The following is a 26,517-nucleotide window of genomic DNA, read 5'->3' as shown; positions in this document are numbered from 1 at the left end:
CCACAGTGTTACAAGTGACAAAAGCCAGGGAAGTACAAATGTCTTTGGAACGCTCCCAAATTCTGTCCATTGACCATATGCTAAAAGACATTATGGCAGAGTCTTACCTGCACACTCTGCAGGGACAAAAGAGTTGTTCGTTAGCTAGTAGAAGAATGCTTAATGAGCCCGATTTGTGATTTGATGATGGTGTGATATATTATAGGAAATCTGCAGCCGAAGTAGGTTTATAAAACAATGATGTCAATGCAGTTCATGCAGGTGCAGGTAAAAGATGATGCTTAGGCTGTGAACATACACTCCACTCCGTGCATTACTTAAGCTAGTTCATCATTTAAACCCTGTCTGCTAATGAAACAGCAGAAAATATATTAGTATGTTGCTCTTAGTTGCTGTAAATGTGGATAAGATTATTTTTTTCCAGTTAGCAGCAATCATCCCCCTCTTCTTTCCAATTAGACGATGGAGGATTTGTGCTACTTTAACTTGCATCTCCAATTCGTGTTTTTCTGCTTTTGGAAGTGCTTGTGTACATCAGAGCTCATTTGTCTTGTTTGTTTGTTTTTTAATTATTATTAGCTGCTCTGATAAAAACAGATAATCTCTTCTTACAAACAAACAAATCTCTTTGTTATCTATGATACTGAATTAAGGGAGGTGATATCTTGAATATACTCCACCACAGGGTTAATTTCTCTGAGAATAGCAAGAATATGATGCTCACAATATCTTTCTTGTGCACCTAACGTAAATATGGTCATTGCACTGATATCAGGCTAGGCTATCTGAAGTATCTGCTTCATGAATGTCAGCTGAGAGATAAATAATGTGGACATGTCCGAAATAGGACAGGTAAAATTTTTCCATTTCAAACATTTTTTTTGTAATAAGTCTCTCTTTTTATGAAATGTTAACTATGGCTTTTAAGAGCTGATCAAACATCTACACCACAGACTGCCCTTCCTTGTGCTGAGAGAACACCCTAACTGTGGTGGAGTATATACAACAGATCACCCCCCTTAATTCAGAGAGAAGGATAAAAGTATGAAGCTTTCAAACACCATGTCTCATCACTGCATTGGCCTTTCAGAATCAAAGTATTTCTCCCCCCACAGTSACCCCACAACCTATAAATCCAATTTTATTTTCTCTTGGTTTCTGACTAGGTCAAGCTCAAGATCACATTTAGAGGGGTAAGAAAGATGTTAATAAAAATAAAACATACATGAAGAAAATTATAGATTTGGACACTTAGGAAACTGAAATTTTATTGTGTCCAAAGCAGGTGGTTTGGGTACTTTGAATTTCGCTCTCTGCAAGGTTCATGCTAGAAAGAACATGCTTCAGCAAATATTCCCGAGTAACATGTTCACCCACTTGTTTCCATTGTCTAATGCTGGTTCCATTCCAGCGCTGGTATATTCTCTTGGCTGTTATCTAGTCGAAGTTTTACTCAAATTAGATACAAATTCCTTTTAGCTAAGCTATCAGAACACTTTTCTGAGCAAACACAAATCAAATATCTTACCTGAACTAAGTCTGCGTTCCWTTCTTCCACACAAACTTGAGACGTGAGAGGATGTTTGCTATTATTGAAGGCACCTGACAACCCCTACTCTCCTCAATACATCATCTTTAGTTTTAATTAGTTTCTAATCTTTAGTGTCACCTAACCAAATGCATTTTGGGTTCATGTGAAGGGTTTTTTTTTTTTTTCCCCTCCCAAAAACAAACTCTTATTCTTTTCTGCTGAGCCATCAGAATGCCTTTTTTAAACAAAAGCTCCTCTGAATTTATGCTTTTGATTTGCAAGATGCCCATAAAACTTCAAGCAAATATTTGCTCTGCGTTACACAAAACAAGAATTTAATTACTTATTTTATATCTTCTTGATATCTTTCTTTAACATCTCCGAAAATAAAGTATGATCGCAGCAATCAAGCATACCTCCCAACTGTCTGCATTCATTACTGGCACTGATAATCAAGGCCCTGATTCAGCAAAGTTCTTGAGTGTCTGCCCTAATTTTAAGCACAAGTAGTCGTACAAAGTCAACTCATCATTTTTCATATCTATATCTCACAGTATTTTGTTACAGCCAGACTGTCCCTAACTACATGCAGTATGGTTTTGCTGGTGAGCACATCTCTATGAGTTTTGTTTAAGTCAGGGCTTAGTAAATGATGCAATGTTTAATGGGTTGTTCTTTATGAGCCAAATGCTGCTCCCATGGAGGTCAGTGGCAACATTGTCTTGCTTTCAGTGATAATAGACACAGGCTCCAGTGGAACAGATTATGGGGATTTTATTCATTTCAATAGAAATATTGACTAGTTAGACACAATAGGGTAAAATACCTTTTGTTTCATCAATAACCTAAGCACTTCTCTAACAAAAATGTCCAATAGTTATGCTTTAAATGCTACCAATGTGCATCATGTTCCATTGGTGCAAATCCATAACCCCTTGAAATCAGTCTCTGAAAATACAGACTGTTGAACCAGAAAAGATACTGAATGGCAGGAGGAGTGGGGAAAGGAGGGGAAGGATGCCTCTGTTTTAGCCACTTTTAGAATGCAATGAAGTGATAATGTCAGAACAAGATGTACTTTTTAGGAGCAATCATTCATTCACTACTGTCAAGATTGCTATAACCTATAGCAAATGCATCTATTCAGTGTTCTTGTATGACCCTAGTGTGGGGAAGGCAACTTCAAACCAAACTGTCAGGTTTGTGCTTTGCGAGTTCAACAGCAAACCCACTCACCAAGTTTGATGTGAGTGTAAATATATACTGAGAAATAGAGCCATCACTGACAGACTTACCAAACCCAGACTCTCATTTCAGAGCAGACCTTCTCCAAGCTAAATGGTGTATGATACAGCCAAGTGAATTAATTTGCACAATGATCATTTTAAAATGCAAGGTTTAACTGTCAGCAAGCCTGTGCCTCTGGACTGTTTGCTTTCTGCATTTGTTTTACTTGGTATGATGAGAGGAAATGACCCAGACGTTGGCGATTTTTTCCCCTCCACACGTGAACAATGTGTGCATCTCCTTCCCCTCAAAGTGCCAAAGAGATTACGGCAGTTAGTGTGAATGGTAGTATTTTGTCCAAACAGCAGAGTGACAATGGAGTCCCTCTGTAGCTATTCCTCCAGCTGCAGAAACGCAGTCGGGTTGGCAATGGCTGGTTGCACCAGCAGCTCTGGAGGAAAGCAGGGAGTGGCTGTGGATGCCCTCCCTCACACACGAGTCCTGGACCGGGGCTGGGAGGACAGGGTCTGTCTCCTGCACCCACTGCCAGGACCCTGCGTTCCTGCAGCAGCCCTGCCTCTGAAAGGGAAGGCGGGGATGGTCACCCAGCACAGCTGTGGATCCATTCCACACTGTCAATTTGCAGGATCAAAGTGGATCACTAACCATTTTACGTCTTTAAATAAACAAACATCTGTCTGAGCACAGGCAAGATGGTTTCTGTGTGAGATGCTGTCTTCATAAGAGGAAACTGTGTCATCAAAAAGCACCAGATTTTTGCTCCTAGCCATGCAGTAAGGCCAACACACAGACATCCTCYGACGTCCCACATTCATGTGCAAGGGAATGAGCATGTGGGTGAATAAAGGCTTGTGTCTGTCAGTTCAGCAGTTGGATCAAAAATGCAAGTGGGAGGAATCAGGTTAAATCAAAACAGAGAAGAAGCAATGGCCTCTCAGGAAAAACAGGCCTGCGGGATTCTTGCAAGGATACCATAAAATGGTTCCTTCTGTCCAGACTGTGGTGGCTGTGGGCTGATGGTGACCATTATAGAAACTGCAGCTATAGGTGCAGGGGTACCAAATGTATTTGCTGTTGAAATGTCCACCCAAAAGCAATGAGAGTGGCAGAGTATAGCTAGGCCTTGCCTTAGGTATGTATTTCCTTGTTGAGGTGTATTACCTTGTTTAGGTGTATTTAGCAAAATGTTTAGTTGAGACTCAGTCTGCTGCTGTGATTTGGGATGGGGGCAGGTGAGTCAAATCTTTTGTCTTAGTTCCATAAAGAGCAAAAGGTACACCGGTGGTTCTTGGAGCTCTGATCCATATGGTGCAAGGGAAGCTAGACTTAATCCCTTCCAAACAGGCATGGACACCCCATCACAGTATAGCTTTACTTCAGCTGCTAGACAAGATGGGACAGAGCCCGCAAACACTGTACCCGGAGAGCTCCTACTGCCAGCTGCAGGATGTGTGCTGGGCACTAAGTGTGCTTTGCTGCATTTTAGTAATGCGCTGCCGTGCTGATAGCTCCGCTACGACGTCCGTGTAATGTGGTGAAGGGCACTGAATGATTTAGAAGTGCTGGAAGAGCAGCAGCTCCAGGCTGACGTTCCTCCATTCATCTTGAGAACCGATGCAGTGGAGGAAGCACTTGTACATCCTTACAGTATTCTGTACTTGGACTCATTGCCTTCTAGATTTAATTTTTGATGATAAAATACAATTTGTGTAATGTGTGGAAAGATCTGATACTGCTGTGCTGGACGGAAGCTGCAGCTAGAAGCAGGATCATGTTCCATTTCAGGCTAATTGAGTAAGAGAAATGCAACAAGATAAAAAGGGAGGAGGGGAAAATGTTCTCTGATTCACACAGAAAACCTAATAAAAGGGAAAGGACAGCGTTCGCAGGTGCTAACCTGCCCAGCACCTCTTTAGACAAACTCGTGTTTGCGTTGGCCCTGTAAGCCGGGCTCTTCCAGCAGCAGAGCCTCTCCAGCGATCTCCTTCCCCTCCCACCCTCTGCAGCGGGGCTGGCTAAGGCGAAAGYGCCAACGCCGTTGCCTGGAGGAATCCCCAATTTATTTGCAGGTCAGACTCGGAGCATGTGGCCCTTCTATGAGCTCTCCAGCCTTGGCCTGCCGGTGCGCTGCCCCGCGCGGTGCAGGTCACCTCCATTCGGGACCACCAACGCCATTCGCGTGCCAGCTCAGGCGAGGCCTCGCAGCGCCGCCGCGCTGGTCGCTGGATGATGCCAGACAGGTCCCCGAAACGTGCCTCGGGGTTGCCGGCCGGCYGCCGAACAGCCACCGGCTCGGGTCACAGAGCAGCTGTGAGGACAGGGAGGCCGAGGTCGCCCTCGGCGGGGCGCCCGGCCCCGGCCCTACCGGGGTAAATACTGCCTGGCGGAGAGCGCGCTGAAGGGCTGATAAAAATGCGAATGGCTGGCTCTTCAACGCCTCGCGGGCTGCAGCGAGAGAGGTGGGTGTGCAACAAATACAGGTCTGAGCTCCTAAGTGAAGAAATAAAGTGTGATTGATACCATTTTAAATTCAGGGGCTAAAATAGCCAACTTGAAAATGTCAATACCTCTTTAAATGTGGGTGGCATGTAAATCGCAACCACATATGCAAAGAGCGACAAAGATTTAAAGAGTGCTGGGGCGAAATGAGTTTACAGGCTTGCGTAAGGGACTGAGCAACACTGAGGAAGGAATTATTTTAACCGCAAGGATGGTAACAGTCCTTAGATCCTGACTCCAGGGTGCATTTTTTTTTTCTAAGCCCATCTATTTTTAAAAAATAATTTTAAAATAAGTTTGACATTTTGTGTGCGGAGCTGTTGAGAAATTCCTTATATAACATTCCCTCAGTGAAATATTAAAAGCTTAGTTGGTCTGATTTTGAGTGCAACTGTTTGCTCCGCTTACTGGGTTCCCTCCTCCGCCCCCTCCCCCTGCCCCTTCTTCCATATTGAAAAATAAAATATAGATATGGCAAACTGTTACAAATCTAAATTCTGCAGCCATAAATACTGTAGCAAATAATCTTTTACACTCTCTCTTCCCTTCCTCCTCTCTAAAATGTATTTGAAACACAATTACTGTGTTTAATGATTCAATTTGTGAAGACTTTGTCACTAGGACAATGAAAGTGGCTCAAGTGTGATAAAGCAAACATACCAATAAACCTTGTTTTTATTGATTTGTAGGAAGCTCAATTGTCTGGGAGAAAGAGAAAGAGAGCTGACATCACCCCCTGGTCCCATTGGAATGCAGTGATAAGTGTCAGCCTATTTTTCTTACAGGCAATTTCTCTGGCTATGTGATGTCTGGCTGCAAATTTAAAGTAAATGACATTCTGCAATCTGGTAGGGATGTGAGGTAAAGTCTGCATTATTTGTTTTAGCATTTAAAATAATTTTGTGTCTGAAAATTTCTCCAGTGTCTAGACAAGATGTATTACTTGCCTGCTGAAAATATTAAAATTTTGCACTGTACACTCAACACAGCTACTTTGATTGTAAACATACCGATTCAATTTAAGATTTTTAGACTCTTTTTTACAGCATACTATATTATTATTACCGCTGGGGGAGCCAGATTAAATCTAATTCAGGTCGTCAAACATAGTGCCACTCTGTGCAGGCCAAGTTGTCACAGCATTTTCCTTAAAAGCTTCTCAAAGCATGCTCATTTGAATCTTCTGCATTTTGCTGTCTTCCAGCACAAATGCACAAATGCAGCAGCACATCTGATGGGGAAACTGCTAAGGCAGCTATGCACACAAAACATAATAGGATCGCAAGAGCAATATGAGCAGTCTCTTAAATTTACAGATGCTTTATTCTACATGTTCCTTGGCTTTACAATGTCTATGTGATCATTCTAGGCAGACAGTTTTAGGAATACGAATACCTGCTGCTGCATGGAAAGATCTGGGGTGAAGGAATATTGAGTTCAATTCCTGATCCTTATGGTGGCTGTGTTCAGCCCCAAGCAATTGCCTCAATAGTAATTTGTTGCATTTTTCATTCTTGGGCTTGAATGTGCATGAGTAGTGTCTGTGCCTTAGTCTGACATAGGCAAACAAGCAAGGCTTTCTCTGTTCCTGTTTAAAGTCAAGGCCTGCAGCACCTGATTTCTTAGGCTGTTTCTGTGATTGCATGTGCAATCCCCACAGAGGTCGAGTTTCATTCTAGGACATCTGCAGTGAACTACTTTTTGATTTCCCCAGCCCTGCCCAAAGATGGTCTGCAGAACAGCCAAGACTGGAAACTGGCAGGACCTATTCTGCTCCCTGCTGAATCTGGGGCAAAGCATTCTTTGACTTCAGTGAGACTGGGACTTGGCCCCATGTCTTCCAACTTCTATGCCATGTGGATGCTCACACTGCAGTGACAAACTCAGCTATTTATGGAATCAGGGTAAACTTCCTATATTTATCCATTTCTAATCTGAGCAGTTCCGTTTACCTGTCTTTTCATTCAGCTAAACCTTCTCAACACTGTAACTGAAGGTCTTAAGTGTGGTCCCCATATGCCCACYCTCTGCTAACTCTCTCAGGACAGCTGCACTGCACCCACAGCGAATGTGGCAAGCTGAGGATCCCTGGCAAGCCCATTTAGCTTGCCTCTACCATGGCTGCCTGCATGAGAGTCCGTTGCTTTTCCTCTCATTAACCTTTCTGGAACAGCTTTCTTCTGCACTTGTCAATCCAGAATGTCTCTGGAATCACTAGGACCCAATTCCATCTTGCCCACATTTGGAGTTCTTCCCCAGGGACGAACCTCCATGCTACTCCAAGCAGAATTGAACCTCAAAGAACTATTCATAAGCTAGATTAGTATTTTAACATAAGTAATCTCTTGCCTGTCTACTAGCTACATTTTTATGAGCAAAGCTGTTTCTTAAAAACTACTGTTTAAATCTTTGAACCAATGAACGAGTTGGGTAAAGCAAACATAATAAATATTTTTGGTTTCCTATATGAAAAGCATTGAGAAGATTCTGTTCTTGCCAATACTACAACAATTTGTCATTTTTTTACAAGATCACTTGATTTATGATCTGTGCCTCTGTATATCATGAATGTATAGCCTCTGCACTTTCTGGAAAGCTGAATTTTATATCTACAGTATTATTGAAATTGAGCAGTAAATGATAAGATCCTTTCATGAAAATTAATAAATCTCTTCATTTAATAATGCTACCTTTACTCAAACGCAAGATTATCTTGAATCAAAAATAGCCTGAGATGTTTTAGGGAAAAAAATTGCAACTGCTTGTTTTCTGCTTTWATCTACTCAGAATATGCTGCCTAAAATTCACAGTTTACAATGAGATAAGAGCATGAGAAGTTATCCCACTTCAGTGGATGTATGGGCAAGAGACAATAAAGATATATTTTTATCCTAGTGGGAGAATCTAAGAGGAACTTTGGATTTTAAGTTTCTAAAGAATGGAAGACATGTCTTCCTGAATTTCAATATAGTCATTCTTTTGCATATGCAGCATTTTGACTAGCAGTGTTCCAGACTATGAACACTGAATGCAAAATCTATATTTGTCCTTCTCTGTTTGACCTGTTTGTTAGAAGGTATCAAGCTTTCTGTGGCCCCCAAATACTCTCCACTTTTCTCCAACCAACAAAATGACTTTGTCCTGTTCAAATCGCCAAGCTAACAGTGCCATTAAAGTCAATAAACTATAATAAAAAGATGCGTGGTAATTCACCAGGGATTTTCTAGGTGACTTGTTGAATGAGAAAGTAATAAGAGTTTTGCTAGCCTTTAATAAGGCTCCCTGTTCAATGCTTTAATTTTTACTATGGTGAACAAATCTTATCTCTCACTTTCTTAGTAACTCCCCCTGTTCTTTATTAAGAGTTTTATGTTTTCATCATTTCCAAACTCTCTCTCTCAAAAATCATGAGCCACACCTTGGGGAAAAGAAATCATGAGATTGGTTTAAGCCAATATACCTTAAATTGAATTTATTTGTCTTCTCTCTTTGGAGCTGTAAAAGTACTGGCACTTCATCTTTTCAGGCTTCTTTCCATGGCTGTGAGAACTAGAAATAGACTTTTTAAAAATGAAAGATGAGCTTGCTTTGCAATGCCTGAATGTAGCAGCTGGGGCTTTAAAAAAGCAAAGCCATGAAATATCGTGAGATTTGCAATTGAATGGGGAGTTCTGGCAACTTAAAGAGTGCTTAGAAGGCTGAAGAAACTCAAGTTATTAAACTACTCCTGGAATAAGATGCAACTGACTTGAACTAAGAAGCAGGAGCAATAAGATTGGGAAAATGTCTTTCTGTCAGTGTCCAAGCTACAACCTCCCTTAGAGTGCACCTTGATGGATGGATGCCAGCAGCACAGCCCAGCACGTGCAAACTTAGGCAGGCACAAGACTGTTGCTTTGCCTATCACATTGCCTCCTCTGCAGGATGCTCTCAGTGAGACTGCACAGCCAACTCGCTGCAGGAAGGAAGGCTCAAACAGCAGAAGGACCCCCCTGGACCTTCGAATTGGTGAATTTGAGTGCGGTTTTGTATTGCTCTAGGTATTAATGTTGTTTCCATGCTCTGAGTGTGAGCTTTCTGGTGAGATGGTGGTAGAAAATAGGGCTGTTTTGTGCCTCAGGATATCATCTCTTCTATCTGCTGTCCCAAGACTTAGTCTACACTAGTCCAACAGTGTCTGAACCTCTTCCATGACTGAAACTCCACAGCCTCTCCAGCTTACTAGCAGAAAGTTTTCCCTAATGCCTAACCTGTTGCAATAATAGCCCAGTCTTTCCCGTCCTGCCCATCAAAGRACAGATTATTGCTTTTCCTTTGGCAGCAGCCTTTTACATATTTGGAGTGGTATCATATCTTTCTTCAGTCTTCTCTTCTTTGAACTAAGCGCTAAGATCAAAGGTTGTATATTGTACTGCAGTTTAAAACTAGCTTACACAATAGCCCAAATTTCCTCCTGGAGGTTCTTACTTTCACTGCTTGCAGGGCATATCTATGGCCTTTGTTAGAATTAAGCCCCTGCTAGCTTGGATCTCTGACATGGAAAATAGAGAAGAGTAGGATGTCCTGCCTTTACCCCTGGTACTGGCAGTGCTGTTCCTGCCTTACTGTTTTGTGCATTCCTGCTTTTGAACTGCGTGCAGGTTTTGTTTTTCATTTTACGTTTAGTGTATTTGAACAGACAAAATACCTTTTTAAAGGTGACACTAACATAATTATAGGGGCTCACATAAGCTGGGTAAACACTGGCAGAAATACTTACATCAGCAAATAAATAATAGAAGGTAAGCTTTGAACCTAGGATTTCCCATGTTGAGACACAACACTGAGTAAACAAGATGCTAGTGCTTTAAAAGCAGGCGAAGAGAATGTAATTGGGAATGTGTGTGAAAGCAGTCTTGAATTCAGAGACATTCCCCTACAAAGGTGAACATCTTTACCAAAAGCACAAAGAAAGGTGCATGTGTTACTAGAAATAGGGACTCCGCTGTGTGAGAAGATTCTGTCATCACAGAAAAGGAGGAGCAGAATTGGTGTTAACCATTCCATTTTGGGGAAATGAGCAGCTAATCCATATTTTTCCACCCAGTTATATGAACAAAATGCCTGACAATGTAACTAGTGACTAATTAGAAGACATGACTATGATGGGACTCAAGTCATCTGAAATATGATTGGCAGGAAAGGACTTGGCGCTATTCTGATAGCTTTTTGTGCCAAGTTTTGTAGACAGCCCTGGGACATACTGAGGTTAACGAGGTTGTTTTTCTTGACAGCAGTCATTTCAGTGAAAGTTTTGTTGACATCACCTTTGAAAAGCTGCTCAAACTACCCTTTGACAGGTAGCAAGGCCTTCAATTACAAAGTGCTCAAAAGCTCATCCAACCATTTCAGCTTGTCTCTTCTCCAAATTGCTTTTTATTGTAAACTCATGGTCAACATTTAATGTGGAAATTAATTACCAAAGAGATGATAGAGAACTCCAGTCAGGGAGTAGCTTTTTAATTTTTGCAGGAAACTAACATATGACATCCAGAGAACAAGCACTGTGGTTCTGCAATTCCTCTATTAGAGTGCTGCACAGATAGGGAGGAAATTTGAATAATTTAAAAATCAGGCATTACTACAGAATGATTGAGGAGTTTGCATTCGGGCAAAACTAGAATAATAAATTTTTCCTTTCTCCTTTTTCAAGACATGCTATTGTGATACAAATTAGCTTTTGTATCTATCTATCTGCACACACTGGCAAAAAAGTAGTTTGTTTGATAAAACTCTCTCCTCTTTTTTCACTTTTATATTTCATCCAATAAGAAGCAGTAATCATGTGAAGAAAGGGTTTTGTGAAAATGTAGAACAGTGCACTAAGCAGAAGAGAGGCAATACGTTACCATTGCATCAGAATTGTAGTTTTATTAGTACATGGCAGACAGATGACAAAAATAAATTAATAGGTTTCTGCTAAGCTCTTTGCAAGCAATTTTCCCCTTGCTCTTATAAAGTCTGGCTGGGATTCATCTCACCTACTTGGAGATGTCTACAATGCAGACACCCCCATGTGAAATAGTTTCTTCAGCTTCTTTTGTAGTCGGTGAAGAGAAATAGGCACTTCAAAGCTGATATTCACCTCTACTTGCAGTTGGCTACTAAAAGAGGTTGGATGAATTACACTCTGCAAGTGTGATTGTCCATTGACAATAAAGGAAGTCCAGTCAACCAGCTTGGATGGAGACATATGAAATTAGGTACTATTTAACCCTCCTTGTGTGCCTATGCATACAAGACCTTTCACTTGATCCCATTCAAGTGCCTGAGATGGGTAGGTGCAATGGCCTAGATGCTATAGTGCAATAGTCTTGGGTTTGATATCACCAATGCAGCATGGTAAGAAAGTCAGGATTATCTGCCCTTTTAGGTTTTCTGAGTGTTGGAGTTCTCCTAGAGGGAGGAATAGCAGTATTGTCTTTATTCCCGCAGGGCATGCTACTTGGGCTGACCCCTGTTTTATGTGCTGTGTCTGCAAATACGTTACCTCCAAACCTGCCGCTTGCTCCTACGGAGCAGCTTTGGTGTATTGCAGGAAAAAGAACTGTGTTCCCACCACCATGTTTGTGCTTCTCTGAAGAAGCAAAGGCTCTGGTTTATAATAGTACTCGCAAAACCCATGTCCAGTTACAATCTGCAGCCAGCTTCTATAAGCTCGGTAGTAAGTAAAGAGGACTACTTTTTCTAACGTAATTAGAATATTTTTAAATGTTCTTCCTCAGATTTACTGCAAACCTTAAAATTGGTGGGATGATCTGGTGCTCATTCATTATTTTTATTTGTTCTAATGTAACTTTGATCACACCATGTTTGAACACTATAGAGACTTTCATTTTACAGCTCATGTGTGTGTGTTAGAATTTAGGATCTCAGGGCTGTTCCCTCCTGTTTGCTGGCTGCATTGCAGACTGACAARGGCAGCTTTCTTGCCAAAGCACTGCTGAGAATCTGCACCTCCCATTCCCAGTAAACCTGGAGTAGCCTTTGGCTTCCATGCTGGAACACACCCTGTGAGTCAAGCCAATGATGGGAAACCAGCCTCCCAGGCTTCTTCTTTCCCAGTGCGCAAGTCTTGTATCAGGTCATAGGAGGGGTGGGAAGGTAAAAGGGAAAGCTCTGTAGACCTAAGACAGCACTGGAGAGAAAGCTGTCAAGAGGAGCCCCTTTCCACATGGTAGCACTAGCTGGCACACCTGGAAGCACTGACAGCCGCTCTCTCTCTTGCCCTGTGACTCCTGTGTTGGATGCAGCTTGCCAATAGCTCAGGTCAGCTGCTTATGTCTGGCCTGTGACAGAGGCCTTGGCACAGTGCTGTGAGTTGGGGAGGTACAGTTGTAGCTACCAGCTCCTAAAGACAGAGCCAGCTGTGTGACTTTCCCTCTCCAGTGCATCAGACTGAACATGTCCAGAATCATGACTTCAGGGTTGTGCTCTTTATGTGAGGCGGCTGGTTTTATGACATTGACCACTGTATGTGTGTCTGCAAGTTCCTGAGATGCTGCTTTCTTCTGGCTAGATTTTCTGAGTAGGAACTTAGAGGATGCCTACAACTTGCAACTGTTTTGCCTCTAGCCCCTAAAACTATGGTAGATTATSAGGCTAAGGCAAAACTGAGTATCTTTAGGTCCTACTTGTCCCTCAGTGAATGCTTTAGGTAATTAGTATATGAAAGATACAATCTGAATTTCACTGACATACTTTTTAGGTTCCTGGAATGTCTGCCTTCAACGAAAATTGCAGGTGTCCCTTGACCTTTCTAGAAAATCAGAAATAGTAATGCACACGCTCTCTGTACCTAGAAAATGGTATATTTAGAAAGCTGCAATGTAGATGGATGTGTCTAGTTAAAACATTGGTCTTCCTTTAGGACTAATTGGCTTCATGCCAATTCTTGAGGAATGAAGCTGTTCCAACATGTAATCAAATAACTCCTGAGGGCCCCCAACTGCTGCCTTAATATAGCCATACCTGCCACAGTGACGAGATGGCTTTCATTCTCAGCCAAGCAGAACAATCTCCCTTTGGAGAACAGCAGCTTTGGAGTATAAATATATTCGTAGCTTTCTCCAGCCTTGGGGGGGAGGGAATCCTCACACTATAAACAAATGGAGATTCTTATATCAATTGTTTGTGCCTTAATTATTGCAAAGAATAATTAACTAATCCCACAAGGACTTGGAATGGGTTGTAAAGCACAGAAGACTTCGTCTTTCAGTCTGTTAGCAAGCTTGAGATTTGTGATGAAGAGAGAAGGCATTGTTCTCTGATGTCTTAAGGGATTTAACCTAGATTTTGTTAAACTCATGATAACTGGTGACACAGAGCATACCAGCTATTTCTGGAGCCTATGCACGTCTACATTTCGTTGTGGATGTTTTTCACATGCTTAGATCAAAATTAAGAGATGATGGTGCATAATCAAGGTTAGGTGACCCCAACTTCTAGTGGCCTCTGGGCAACAAAGTTGTGCCAATAATGCACAGAGAGCATCAACTCTACCTTGGCCCTTGAGCTTAACTGTAGCCTTCTATTATTATTAATTATTATTATTATCTCCTAAGGTTGCAAGGAATATGGGAGGGTTTAGCAGGTGACGTTTTTTACAGAGTTCCTGTGGCTGCTCTATTTCAGAGACAATCTGTTGACTTTTAGCTTCTAACTTCCTACCTTTTGCTATAAGGGCTGTGTATGAAAACCTTCACAATGGCCAAGGAATTTTATTTTTACCTACATGCACTAACAGCAGAAGAACAGGGTCTCAAGGAATTACCCAATCCAACCCTCTGTCCTATGGCAAGATTGGCTTTGTTTACATCACTTGTGATAGATCTTTGTCCAGCCTTTCTTAAGTACTTCCAAAACCAAAAACTCAACAACCACTCCAGATAATTTATCCAATGTTTTCCTCCTCTTACCGTTAGAAAGTTTCTCCTTGTTGTTCTTTAAGCCCAAGATTTCTTGTCCTGTTGACAGCGTGTTTTTTCCCAATTTCTCTGCAGTTGCCTTTTATAAATTTTAGCTCTTGTCTTTTCTTCTTAAATGGAATTACTCCAATTCTCTCAAGCTTCTGTCCAAGATCTAGGGAACCTAACCTATAAGGATACTAATTGTGATTGCTTTCTTCTGGCTTCTCTCCAACTGCTCTAAGTTTCCAAGTTGTTCTTAATGCATGGAAAGAGTACTTCAGTGGAGTCCTTCAGTGCTTCCTTTGTAGGCCCAGGGGGATTCTCTGATTATCTATCCACTGTGATAATAGTTGCCTTTTTTGCCACACCAGATGCCAGTTGCCCCCAGAACCCTCTCTGCAGCTATGCCCCACTAGTTCTGATTCTGGTTATTGTTGTTGAAGTGATAGCAATATCTTGCACTTTACTGAAGAGCATTCTATTTTTCTAATTTTTTATTATCATTCTGAATTCTAATCCTCCCTTTTACTGGTTTTGATCCCTACCGTCATTGTGTTGTCTGCAAATTTATAGTCTAAATTCTATTGCACACTCCAAGACATTAACAGAAATACCAAATACAACTAGACCTAGAACACATCCTTGGGGTATCCACTCAGTATATTCTTCCAGTTTGACAGAGATTCCTTGTTAAATTCTCCCTTGTGTAGTTTTGCAGCTTCTTGCACCCACCACTGAGTTGCTTCATCAAGACCATTTTTCTTAGCTTGCCTATGAGAATGTCATGTGAGTCAGAGTCAAAAGACTTGCTTAAATCAAGTCATGACAACTGTTTCTCCTCTATCGCTGGGCCTGTTATCCTGTCATGGAAAGAATTGAGCTTGGTTTGACATGATCTGTTCCCAGTAACTGCATGTTTGTGCTTACTCATCTTCTTGTTATCTTCTGTGGGTTCACAAATAGTTTGATTCTTTTGTTTCAGTATCTTTCCAGAAGCTGAAATTTCCTTGCCAACCTGTAATTCCCCAGTTCCTCCTCTCCTGCTTTCCAAAGGGTGCTGTGTTTGCCTTCTGCCAGGCCTCTAGCCCTTCACTGTCCTCTTCTGAGTTCTCAAAGACAATTCTGAAATTGCCGTAGCCAGTTTCCTAAGTACCTGAGGGTAAATGTTATCAGAGCCAGCTGATTGAAAAGCCTGTATCTCTCAGCACTTCCCAGCCAAAACTTGTCCTCCTTTGTCAGTAGTGATAGCTGTGTTGGTTCCTGGGCTAGCTGCCTAACTGCAGCAGGCAAAGCGGGCTGAGGTGGGTCTCATTCTTCTGGCTGTTTGCCTATGTGTGCCTGCAACACAAAGTTTTATTATTATTTCTTTTAATATTATGCCCACAAACACCAGGACATCCTTATTTTGGAGATTATGAAAACATAATGAGACAATAGCTGCTCTAAAGAGCATGCTGTCTATAAAGAGAAGTGGTAGAGGAAAAATAATATACATGCAGGGCTGGAAAAGTGCATGGACAGGAAGAAATGGACAAGCTGGATACAGTCCATGATTTATTTGATTTTATTTTAATTTTTGTAAAAGGAGAAATTGCTTTGTACATTTCTACCATCTGTAGTTGCTCAGATCAGTTGAACTCCTGAATATTACTTTTGACAGAAAGAAATAGGTTTAGTTTGTTAGCTGGGACAAAGTTCCTGCATTCAAGCCCCTGGGACAAAGATGCCCAACATGTATTAAGATGTATTTCAAAGACAAATGTGGGTATTATCTATGAAGCCATCCGGCATGACTTTGCATCAGTTTATGAAACTGATATTTCACTAAGATTCACAAATCTGGTCCAGAGTGAAACAACACCATGAGTTTTTTGCACAGAGTTTTGCTGCAAAATATAATTTTCTAGCTTGGAAACATCTATTTTTACCAACAGAGCTGCTCCTTAGGAGCAAATCAATAGGACTGATTCACCCAAGTCTTCCTAATCCAATGGGGAGTCTCTCATTAACTCCACTGAGTGCTGGGACAAGCCCCAAAAGGCTCAGTCTGCAATCTGAAGTGAGGTGAAAAGCCCTCGTCTATGTCTTGGGCTGGCATACGTTTACCCATTCCTCTGAGTGCAGCTGCAGCAATGTATTTAATGCTGTGTGTCAGAATGTACTTCCAAACTGCCTTGTAGTTTAGTAAAAATCTGTTAAGCACTAGGTTTCCTCCTTTGTTAAAAGAAAAATCAGTTTAGCCTAGATATATTCTGAAGAGGGAATGCTCTCTTAATGTGTGCATGGGCATTCGTACTTGGTGGGTGAGAAGTAGCTCCAACTTTCTGTTGCTCTGGCTTGCAAGGCTGTCCAGATCTGTAAGGGAAAATATGTGCTCTGAACCTGAGCCAAAAGTAAATTAAAAACTTTAAAACTCTGTGTTGCTCTGAAATAAAAGAGTAGTCAATTAGGATATTAGTCAGAAGTGGAAGGGGCTGCTGATTTCAGTATATCACAACAGGAAGGGTAGAGCCAAATTATGAACATGACGGAAACCTCTCAGCTTAGAGTTTCTTTCTCTGATTTTTAGAGGATTTGAGCATTTGAAAAATAAAAGAATGACAAAGGGGACTGAGGCTGGGAAAAGTAGTTCCTTTCAGCACAGGAGGTAACAAGATGCCTAGCTGGTGCTCCAAATCATTCTCTGGTTTTCAGCACCTGCATTTCCCACAGAAATGCCGTCCTCTAGAGCCTTCCTCTGGCAGTGGACCACAGCCTCAAGAACATGCGCTGGTATCATGAAACAGTGTGGCCAGAAACGGCCTCATGGTGGGGCTGTTCAGTGGGTTTGCAGAGCTGCGTGTGGAAGGACAAAACCTTGCCCAGGCATATGAGACCTAAAGGAAAGCCAGATGAGGAAAGCCCTAGAAAAGCTGGAGACAGGAGATTTTGAACATCTGTCCACCCTCCATCTAAGTTCCTCATGCAACCATCTGCTTCCAATGCCCTTAGGCCAGTCTGACTCTTGTGATTTCAGCTTGTCTCTGGATTGTTAAGACCTTTTTGGTTTGTGTGCCTCCAAACAGCTCTTCTAAGCCATGAGCACTGTGAGCCCAATACTGAAGGCACTGAGTGGTCAGTGATTTTTCTTGTTACAGCTCTTTGAATGCAGCATGAGTGTGGAGTCACACACACAAAAGGGACTGAATCAAAATTTAGTCAACATTTTTATTCTGTTCTCCAACTTGTGCTCATTGTTTCCTATCTGTAAGCATGCTGAAGCCTGGAGTGATTGAGGGGGCTTGCTGTCATCGCAACTCAGTCTGCTCTTCATGCTGAGCACTTTATGTTTCTCTGCCTGGAAAATTTCAAATAAAATGTCAGTCTGTGCATCTCATTAATCTGCTAACAACTAAGTTAAAGGTCTAAGTGCTTTAAAAATATAACACAGATTTTAAGTTCAAGGATACAATTCAGGCTAGAATCTTTTCATCCTATCCATCCATCTATCCATCTATCCTATCTGTCAGCAATCTTGCTATAGTGCAGTTTGAATCCAAACAAGCCTAATGGAGAAAGACAATGAGGTTTCATTGGTCAGCTCCGAAGCAGAAGGAAAGGTACTTGAAGCAAAATCAATACTTTTGAAAGACAAAAGAGTTACAAAACCTTTTTCCTTGAAGACATCTGCCCATGTGTCACAAGAACCCAACACCACCTTTGACGTTTGGTTGGCACCATTGCTGACAATTGTGGCTGAATCTTCAGCCTAAGTAAGCCTAAGAGACTGAACTCTTATCATCTCCTTAAGGAAGAGGGTCGCTGGGTCAAATGAGTGAGAAGTTGGTGTGGCTTGTAAAGCCATAGTCAACCTGTGCTGTGAATGGGCACTTGCTTTCTTGGGAAGCTGGGTTAGCTTGGACAGATGCCCATTCCACCCATTGTGTGTCATTTCAGTTCCTTAAGCACTCGAAAGACCATGCATTGTCTTTTTTTTAATTCCATGTTTATAGATGCATGTGTGTGTGTTTGTGTAAGCTACATATTATTATTTACAGCTAACTCTGTATCCCTTGCTATTTCCTCCTCCCTCTTTTGTTGCATTATAYGCCATATTTTCATGCCATATGCCATTTAAGCTGCACCTTTATGTGTACAAAATGTGTACCTAATTTGCATGCACAGTTACTACCATTGTAGACAAAGGCACAGAGTGAGTAGGCATATTTGCATGCAATTATCTGATTTGCTTGCCCAATTGTGGTGATTTGCATATGCAGATTATGTGCACAGTTGTACATTTACATTTTTGAAAAACTGGCCTCAATGGTTTATTAAAATAGCTTCAAGTTTCCTCTTATAAAATATTGAAGATCCTAGAACCCCTCTGGCTTTTCAGTATTATATCCCCTCAGTAAATGATCTCCACATTTTTACATTCTCTCTCTCCTCCTCTCTCTTTCAGTACTCAGGAGAGGTTTAGTCTGCAGATTTATACATCCATTATTTCAGGGTATATTTGATCTTCTCCATATGCCTCTGTTAATCCACCTTAGCTGTAAGTAGAGAAGAAAAAATACCCTTGCTTAACTTTCAGAGGATATTCCACCTATCCTAGGCCGTGTTTTCCATTTAAACTCAGATTTTCTTCAATGTATTAATTCTGAGGGAACTGAAAAGATTCTTTTCCTAATAGAGATTTCATCAGTTGATATGGGTAAATCCAGGACTCTCATGTGTGCTCTGGCACTGCTTTAGCATGAAAGGACCAAATGTGTCTTTGAAAGCATCTTAAAGCTTTCCTGAGAACAGACCTAGTAAGAGGAAAGTTGCCAATTTGGTCTCTGTACCTTAAGTTCTTTCAGATGTGAAAATTGCTTTATTGTAATTTCTCAATTTATCATACCTTCAGCACCCTGGGACTTAACTGCTCTCACCAGTACCACTAGCAAAATTCTCGATAACTTTGCTAGCTGGATCATATCTCTAGCCTGAGATAAATGGTCCCTGAGTGCTTGGTGCTGCATATACCTCTAATATCTGTGAACCATGTTCTGATAAGGAATGCAGCTAAGCGATCTGAAGTTTTATCAGACCATGCTGAAACCTCAGATATTGCTCGTGCTCTGGACAGCTCTTCAGTAATCAAYAAGAGAGAAACTAAGGAGAAGCTGTCATCTCATACCAAGAAAGCAGGATGGCCATTTTTCATAATGTTTAGAGAGGAAGTGAATGCCTAGAATAAAGACTGGACTACTCGGATACTTTATAACTGATTGCCATAACCCCACCCGGAATTTAGCCAGCAAAAGCCTCTCCATTTTTTGCTTATGGTTAAACTCTAACTTGCGTGAAAATACAAGGCAACCATCTAAGTTAACTGGAGCTTCCAGAACCAAACTAGTGTTTGTTTCACAATAGTGAGGCTGGTCCCTGCTCCCTAAAAGTCAGCTGAAAACAAATCCTTTCATGCGTAGCTATAGTAAAATGGATAAAAAAATGTTCACACTCCCACTAAATATTCCACAATTCTGCTGATGAAAACAGATGGTTTAGTAACTGGACGGACAGAGTAAGCAAAGTGGCTCTTCACAGGGGCAACACACTGCCTCTGCTACTAGCTCAGGCAAGTGATGTTCAGAGCAGGCAGCGAGGGTCTCCTAGGCTAACAGTGAGAGGCCGGTATTGCTCCCACCTAATGGAGAAACATTATCATAGTACAGGGGAGATGTGAGAAACCTGGGATTAGCCTCATCCAAAGCAGCTGGGGAAAAATGTAGAATGAACTCCTGTGAGTGTTATCCATTTGCATGATGTGTCTTATTCAGCCTCTGAGGTGACCAGATCAAAAAGAGAAAAAAAACTGCATAGGAAAGAAAAAAAAAATCTTAATCTCCTCGCCAGACAGAAATTATTTGATTAGATCACTTCTATCCTCTGGTTCTAAATCTATTCAGAAAAAAGATTTGCTGAATGATTACTTTGTCCTTCTGCTTGCATCTGTTCTAACAGATGTCTTTGGTGCATATTTATCTAGGTTTTCCTGAACATACCTTTTGGTCTCTTTTCTTTGACCTTCTCACAGCTGTGACTTTCTCCTGTGGTTCTGTAGCAATATGCTGCTGTAGTCCTTTCTGAGAGAGACAGTAGAAAACCAAGTGGAGGGAAGYGTGGGAGTGAGAGGAATCGAACGCTCTACAGGCTGTCTACACTCTTGGTGTCCGTTGCAGGTTAACTTCAGCTATTTTGCATAAATAAGAATTGGGTCCACAAACAATCATTCTTTGTCACCACGAATCATCTGGCATTTTAAGGTGTGTTATTCCAATCTGCTTCTAGGATTATCTCTACGCATGGGAAACAATGAATATGTTGTTGGAAAAATTTACTACATACTGGCCAGGCAGAGCAGAACACCTAGGGTCATACTCCAGTGGCCTAAGTCCCACTTAAGTTTATCCATGGCTATTGCCTAGGTCATCAGGGGTACCTAACTGCTAGGAGAACCAAGCTCATGGACACAGGTGAGATTCAGTGGCTGAAATGCAACCCCTAACATTTGGGGAAACAAAGACGATGTGTATGGATTGCATTCATGAGCCCAACTCAGTCCAGGAGCCGCAGACATACACACTCACAAATAACTCCCAGTGCATTGCACTGCCTTGGAAGCAGCATTCAACCAATGCCACACTGATTAGACACTAATTAGAAGCAGTTTGGGGTGATGAACCTGGTATGAGTATATGCTTTTCCCCATTTAAGGGAGCCCACAGGGAGCTTGATGCAGTTTTGAGATGAGATTTCACATAAGCAAAGTGGCTTTCTTGGGGCCATGTTGCAGATCTGCCTTGTCGTTGTCACAGTACTCGCTAGCAGCCTCTCAGATCCCTCTGTGCACATCTACTGCATGGAGGCGTTCCAGGACAGGGTTTAGAAGATCTCTTGATTTCAGTTGCTTCCTCCTTTTCAACTTGTTTCAAAAGTGCATTTCTGCCCCAACCTAAAATGCTAACGTAGACACAGCCAGCGTTAATCCTTGCGATTGTTTCCCCTCTGCAGGCTCTTACCAGGTTCTTCCTTACCAGGGAATGCTCCGTCTGCTGCAAAGACAGCTGTTCAGTCAAAGGACGGAGAACAGCAGCTGGTTCTGCGTATGCAGCATTTTTATTCTTGCAGGGTACTGTGACCCTGATACTCCGTAGATACTACTTAACAAAGGGAGCGAGAAGAAGACTCCCCACCAAGCACGTGAGCAGGAGCTGCCTTATGTTTCCTGAAGTGACAAATTCCCTTTCCCTGGCGCTGCACTTCTAGCTTCCATCCAGAAGCAGTAACACTGCACTGCAGCCTCAGTCTTGCCTTTGCCCCACCTGCCAGACTCCACTGAGTGTAGCTTACTTTGCCTTTACTGCGTCACAAGTTTTAAAGTTCATTAAAATCAAATTTGGGGTTTGTTTTTATGCCAGAAATACAATTTTTAAAGGCCAGTCAGAAATTACCTGGAAATATCCCTCTTTGCGCAGGAAGCTGTATATAATTATAACATATTATTGCCTGCCTGTACCTGCCACTGTGTTACTCAGTCCCAGTTTATTATTGAGTTAGAAGACAGATTTTTTTATTGAAGCTCTGTTTGATTCTCAAACATCCAGGACCCTTGAATCCCTGCAGGCTACAAGTGCAACAGAATTTTGTTCATATTTTACTCTTTGACCTGCTTTCCCAGTGCTCTGCACTTTGAACAATCATCTTTAAGCAAGTGTCTGCAATTCCCATAGATTTATCCTTAGGAAATGTACCAAGAATCCCCTGGCATCAGAATTTGTCATTCTGAATAAAGAAAAATATGTTTAAATCCAGCTGCAGCAGGGAACCTACTTTGGGATAAACTATGAATTCTAGTTTACCCAGCATCCTGCTTCGCAATCACTGCTCTGTCCCTAAAAATGTAACAGGCTATAAAAACAATGATGATTTTTATTGTCCAAAGTGAGAGAGAAAAGCAAAAATCTATGTGGAAAGCATCGATCAGAACAACTTCTTGCAATCATCAAAGTAGGTTTTAAGACAGTGTCATATGTAAAGAAATGTGAAAGTTTATAGTATTGCATATAACCTTGCAACTGAACACTTCCAACTGCAGCAAAAGTGCAATCAAGATGCAAGCATTCACTGTTAATAATAATATACCCAAACAGAAAGCAGTTTTGCAGCATGAGAAACTAATGACCATAAGATTTTAAATGTGGTCTTTACTCCTTTGAAAAGCCAAAGCTGTTCTTTATTCAGTGTAGTAACAGCAATATTATCTCAGGTATAAGAAGTTAAAATTTTTTTAAAAGAAATACTGAACAAATTGGTCTTTTCTCTAGTTGGAAAGAGGGAGCAAGAATGCACTGACCTAAATAATGGAAGGGTTTGGAACCATGAGGGAATGGATAAAATTGATCCATGTAAACTCCTCACATGTTCAAAGAATGAGAGTACGAAACCTATAATTAGAAGAATGTATTTAAAAGACCTGGAATGAGTGATTAAGAAGGGCTATTTGAGGTCTGAAAGTGCCACTGCCTGACAGCAGGAGGCCTTGAATTCAGATTCCCTGATGAAAATGTGAACTATATAGCACACAGGCATGAAATGGTACAAACAGGTATATATTGGTCACAAATACGCAAAGGCTTGAAATTAGAATGAGGTGACTAAAAGCGTCTGACCACAAGGAACAGCCTTTCAGTAGGAACAGTGAGGGTTAAAACACTAACTTGATGAGCTGATGAAAGGAATTATATATGTTATATATATGTTATAGTTGTCTATTTTGGACTAATGCTATTTAACATCTTCATCAACAACCTGGACGCTGGGGATAGAACGTGCTCTCAGTAAGCGCACTCTCACCATGAGAGTGGCACAGCATCAAAACAGGTTTTCAAAAGGTGCAGTTAAATCTCTATCCTTGGGAATGGTCAAAACTCAATTGGACAAGGCTCTGAGCTAGCTTTGTACTTAGTCCTGCTCTGAGCAGAGAGTTGGACCAAATGACCTCCAGAACCAATCTATATTTTTCTGTAATTTTATGACTCTGTATTTATTGAAACATTAGAAAGGGAAGCACTTGGATGGCTGGTTTGAAAGTTTCTTTCCAAGGGCATCCTCCAAAATATGCTCTGAGTGGCTGAAATATGGCCATTCCCAGAATCAGGGTGTCATGTGGGACACATGGAAGCAAAGTGACATGCATAGGGTATTCAGTAGCCAAATTAACCAAAGGAACTGTCAATAGATGTACTGTTTCAGAGGAATTCAAGAATGATGACACAGGAGAAACTCAGAAGGTGAGAATGGTTACCAGGCAGAATAAAAAAAAAAAAAAAAAGAGGAATGTAGTGGCTGAGAGAGGACATTTAGCTGGTTCATTGTTTCCAGAACAATGGTCAGGTTTGAAGCAGAAATCTCCCCAATATAATAGCCTTTTAATGGAGCATTTTTTATGCTTTTCCATATCAGCTTTCTTTTCCATAGCCAAATGACTGGGGTGAGCTGGCATGTCATTTCAAATGCAACAGGGTTTGACACTTAAACAGCAGATGTGTGTATATATGGTGACCATGATTTGCATGCAAACTGTATCATTATCGAGTTAATAGTTGACTCTGTTTGACCACACATGGACATTATGCACATAATGGTACCTCTAAACTGTCTTAAAATCTGGCCTTAAGATCATTTTTAAAATTATGAAAGCTAGCTGGGTGGTGAGAGCTTTGCTGAGGTTAGAACATATATGTAAATTCTGAGGGCAAAGCTACATTAGAAGTTTAATAAGACAGTAAGGGCTAAGTAAGCATGGGAAAAAAGTACAGTTTTGTGGCTGAAATGGTTCTGCTATTGGCTAGACGTGCAGTTTGTCCCAGTCTTTGTCCACTTGCCTAGTTCCAGTTACGTTGCCCTCCAGTAGAGATGGTGACTCAGTGGTTTCTGGCTATTCTAGGTGATTATTGTTGGGGAAGAAGTACTAAATCAGATGTCCACTACATTGCCGTTTCTTTGAAACAGAGACTTCCTATTCTAGAATACCATTTTAAAAAGCTTTTCTTTTCCTTTGGTTTTTTTTGAAACCCTTTCTCTCTCTTCCACAGCTTGAGAGTCAAATCAGTCCTTGCTGTAACTCCACCAACGCTAACTGACCTATGTTTTTCCCTATCTTTCAGCCAGAGAACCAGAGAATTAAAAGAGATCTGGACAAATCACAGAGCAAAGGGTGTTATTTCTTCACTAAATGCTCTCCCTGGGCTAAATCCTTTATATGAACTGCAGTCCTTTGCCAGCCCATGGGAAGCTGGTGGCAAATACGTCTGGTTTGTTTGCTCAGACCTTCTTATTTTAGCAAGAAATATCTAGACCTACTTCTTCTTGCTACTGCTCCTAAATATCCCCTTGTGGGTATCTCAGCAACCATTACATGGAGCCAGTCCTGAAAGCAGAGGTTTCTTTCCTTTTTTATAATGGGAGAGTTCATTTATGCTGAGAATACAGTTTTTACCAGACTGCCTGCAGGACAATACAATAAAAGATTTATCCTTAATAGCATTTCACTGAAGTTTCACCACAGGAGACAGGGTTTTTGTTGTGCCTTTTTTTTTTTTTTTTACCCTTCAGTTGCTATGAAAGTTTCTGCTCATAGCTTTTTTTTTTTTTTTTACAGAGCATAATCCCTAGACCTACTCTGCTACTTTCTCTCAACTGAATTTTTCTCTTTCTTTCAATCCTTTTTACTCTCCAAAATACTTCTCTCCTTTCCCTTTTGCATTTCTTCTCCTATTATACAGTCAAAGGAAGTCAGAAAAGTAGATGGTTATGAGCACAAGAACGCTGAAGCTGATAGTGACACAAGCTGCCTGCAGCAAGATCAGCATGAAATAGGAACTAGCCTTTGCTCACCTGCAACTTCATGTTTGTTTTTCTTTCTAACCCTCTGTTTGACACAGACCAGATCTGCTGACTTACAAGCTGTGTCTCCACTGCTGTTCTTCATCTTTCTCCAGGTTGATTCTGAGTCTGAAGTGAATACCCATCTCCCTGTCTTTCTGAAGGAGGTTTCCCTGTTCCAGGATCTTCCTCATCTTTTGCCAGGTTAGGTGCAGTCACTTAGCTGAACTTCTAGAGCTTGTCCCAAGTGTGTGGAGAGACATAGCACCCTGCAGAGGGGATATGCATGCCTCCAGGTGCAATGGGACGCTTGGGAAGTGCCTGTTTCTTCCCATTAAGCTTAGCCAGCTTAGATGAGGCACCTAGGTTCCAAGTGGCAAACTAAGAGGAACACAGTGCTGTATGAATGATATTGCTGTCAAATTGCATAAATAAGGGTATACTAGCACACTCCAGCTCTGCATATTCCTTTCTGACTCCTCTGGAGATACAAAGGTGTGTAGGGTACATGGCCTGCATACTGCCTTGGATGGAAGGAGACTTAAGATGGTATCCTAGCTCATGCCAGTCCTCCCCTGTCTGCCTCTTGTTTCTTTGCCACTAAATAAGCAGAATGGTACCTATCTTCTTCCCAAATTGCTGCAGAACTCAGAGTTGCAAAGGGCTGCTCAAGCAGCATGTCTCATAATTAATTGTTATCCCAAGCTTCCTCAGGTGCCTGACTGCTTGAACATCCAAGAATTTACGGGCATTTGGTAACGTCTGAAAATGAAAGAGTCTCTTTAATATGCTTATGATAAGTATTTGCACTATTTTAGAAAGCCATTTTCATTCCACTCAGACACTTGTTAAATAACTTTTTAGAACTTGAACATTTACTGCTTGTTTTATATGTGAAATAAATCAATCAGATTTTACAAAGGAAAGAACCTGATTTGCCCACAGCCCTGTCTGAGCACAAAGGTGCTGTTTTGCAACCTAATGAAGCCTTCGGTTAAAGAAATGAAAGGGGGGGAAACTTTGATGCCTAATAAAAATGATTCAGCATCCTCATAAGTTTGACAAGTAGTGTGACTTATAAACCCTCCAGTGGAGCAGTATAACAATAGAGTAAGAACTTATAAGTCTAGACCACAGAAGATACCTACCAACAATGATGCATCCTCCTCAGATCCAGAAGAGCTTTGTAGAATCTTTGGGAAAGAAAAGGGCCCCAAGCAAAGTGATGAATATAAACAGAAAATTGTACCACAGGTGATGAAAAYCTTTGCATTTGGTCCCATGGCAACAAATGATGTCTGCATGCACTCAGCTTTCAGTGGTCATGCTTGTCRAAGTTGATAATGAGATTGCAAACTGAAGGGGCTATCTTTCTGT

This window comes from Apteryx rowi, unplaced genomic scaffold (assembly GCF_003343035.1).
Source record: "Apteryx rowi isolate R43461 unplaced genomic scaffold, aptRow1 scaffold_0, whole genome shotgun sequence".
Lineage (NCBI taxonomy): Eukaryota > Metazoa > Chordata > Aves > Apterygiformes > Apterygidae > Apteryx > Apteryx rowi.
This window is presented reverse-complemented; position numbering follows the sequence as displayed.